The sequence below is a fragment of the Phyllostomus discolor genome, chromosome 4 (genome assembly GCF_004126475.2).
Source record: "Phyllostomus discolor isolate MPI-MPIP mPhyDis1 chromosome 4, mPhyDis1.pri.v3, whole genome shotgun sequence".
Classification (NCBI taxonomy): domain Eukaryota; kingdom Metazoa; phylum Chordata; class Mammalia; order Chiroptera; family Phyllostomidae; genus Phyllostomus; species Phyllostomus discolor.
The window spans coordinates 184679897-184682732 of record NC_040906.2 but is presented as its reverse complement, the minus strand read 5'-3'; positions in this window follow the sequence as shown (position 1 = coordinate 184682732).

Sequence of the window (2836 nt, the reverse complement as noted above, 5' to 3'; positions counted from 1 at the left end):
TGACAATAGGATGCAAGAAGCAAAACTGTTGCACCTAAAAAATCTGGTTAGACCTATGCTCAATAATATTGTCCTGAAATATGAGTAGAATGTCCATGGTGATACATTACCATTCTAGGATAAAGTCCTAGAACTCCTTTGAGTCTTTGGTAATGACCATGAAGTTGTTTCAGAATAACACTTTTCAGTTGGTTAGAAAGTTTAAAATACACATAGAATTATAAAGAAATACAATTATATTGAAACTCAATTATCATAAATCACCAGGTTCAATAACTGTTGTAATTACATAATAGGGATGAGCATAAGTGACATCTCATGATATCTGCAAAAACTATACTGTGATTCAAAAAACTGATATGTACTGATGACAGAAATCAGAGATAGTGCCAATATTATTGTGGGTTTTTTGCCTACATTAGAAACAGAAAGAAACGCTAAATTTCAAGTACAGATTAGTGAATATTGAGAAATAATTTTTCTTCAAATAAATTCATAGCCTCCCCAATTAAAGGAGCTCTTTAAATGTGAAATCCAGGTCCATGCATTTTAAACAGAGGGGGCAGAATAGAAATTAATATGTACTCCCTCAGAAAATCTATCTTTACTGAACTTCAACACTTACTCAAAAAAATGTCTATGAAGGGACAGGGTTCAGGTGGGTTAAGAAGATGGTTCTAGGTCACTGAGTCGACACAGAACAGAACTGAGATTTGAACCCCTCTGCCCAACCCAGCGCTGAGGAGCTTCCTAGGGAAACAGCCTGTGTCTCTCCCCAGAGCTCAGGCCGAAGGACTTGTCTGGGCCGGTCATGCTGGTCAGTGCAGATGCTTACAGAGCTGGGTCACTTCCTGTACTTGGACAATACAGACAAATGTGTCCTTCACATTTTATTGTTCTTTTTAATGAAGTTCTTTCAGTTATAAAAACTGTATCATCTATTACAGAAAACCTGAAAAATACCAGAAGGCACAAAAGAGGAAAAATAAACTCTAATTCCCATTTTCTGGAAAAGACTGGTGTTGACACTTAATACATTTTGCTTAGTCTTTTCACGCGCAGTTTGCTGTTTGGAAGTGCGCTCTCTGTACTGGGACTGCATGTCACTGTGCTTGTTTTGTTCTGAGTTCACGGTCATTTGTAAATCTGACATTCTTTTTTTTTTTTTTTTTTTAATGTCCAGGAGAAGGTGGCACCACTCTGATTTCTGCCTCTAGGGTCACTTGTCTGCCACTCTGGCTCTCCTCCCTCCCTCTTTCCCTCGTAAAGACGCTCATGATCCCGTGGAGCCCATGTGGACAGTCCAGGATAATCTCCTCATCTCGAGATCACATCAGCAAAGGCCCCTTTGCTGTGTAAGGTGACATGGTCCTAGGTTCTGGGGCTTAGGACACTGACCTCCTTGAGGTGCCTCCTAGTTCTGACTGCCTCTGGCACCGCCCATCCCCTTCTCTTATATTTAATCCAAGGTCTTATCATTTTACTTTCAATAACCTAAGAGGCCATGCTGCTGAGGGTGACTGGCCTCATATGTTCTTAACTTCATAATGGCTGAGTTTCCTTTACTTCCACTGACCAGTTTTTAATTCTAGGTTGAAACAGTGCAGGCTGAACCCGAAAGCACAGCACACCTAGTAACCAGCACTAAGGAAATCAAAATTTCAAGCAGGGAGGGCTATCCTTGGTTGCATGTGTGAGTTCTGTTTCCCAGATGACACCAGAGCCAGGAGTAATCAGTGCCCGAGATAACAATCATAAAGGGTTAGACCTGAGACATTGACTTCTAAGTATGAAAAGTCTTATTGAATACCAACTGTGAAATGATGTAATGCTGTATCCAACAAATTCTTCAGACAAAGCCAACTTGCTACTTTGCTTTTTAAAAATGCATTTGCATGTACTCTCCCAGTGCTGGGACATGGATTTTAATTTTTTTAATCTATTCAGCTGTCTGAAACAAAACAACCACAACGGAACAGAGTAGAAAAAAACAAAACAAGAATAAAAACTGCCTGGTTTACTCACAGTGAAACTTAAGGAAGTGTTTGACTTCATGGAGCTTACATGTTCCCCAGAGAGACAGACAGACAAAACAGAAGTAAATACACAAATAAGATTATAGCAAACTCTCATAAGTACAATTAAGGCAATGAGAAAATAAGGTAAATGGCCCTGGCTGGCATAACTCAGTGGATTGAGTGTGAGCCTTCTAACCAAAGGGTCGCTGGTTTGAATTCCATTCTAGGGCAGATGCCTGGGTTGCAGGCCAGGTCCCCAGTAGGGGGTGCACAAGAGGCAACCCCACATTGATGTTTCTCTCCCTCTCTTTCTCCTTCCCTTCCTCTCTGTCTAAAAAAAGTAAATTCTTAAAAAAAAGAAAAGAAAAGAAGGTAAATTAAGTAATATAAGAGAGATACCAACATTAGCTGACAGTGATTTTTCTGAGGAAGTAAAGTAAAAGCTGAGTCCTGAGGATGATGAGGAGACTCGCCTCTGAAGTCTGAGGAAAGAACAGCGCAGGCAGGTGAAGTAGCCTGTGCAAAGCTCCTGCGGCATGTTGTTGGGAACTGAGAGGGTGTGGGTAGGGAAACACAGCTGGAGCACGTTGAGGCTGGGCAGGAGGTAGTAGGATGTGGTTAGAGAGTTTTGCAGGATTAAGACTTTCAGAGCCCTGACTGGTGTGGTTCAGTGGGTTGGGTGTCATCCTGCAAAGTGATAGCTCACCGGTTCGATTTCCAAAAGACAACTGATCGATGTTGTTCTCTCACATCCATTCTCTCCCTCTCTTTCTCCCTCTCTTCCTCTCTCTCTAAAAATTAATAAATAAAATCTTTAA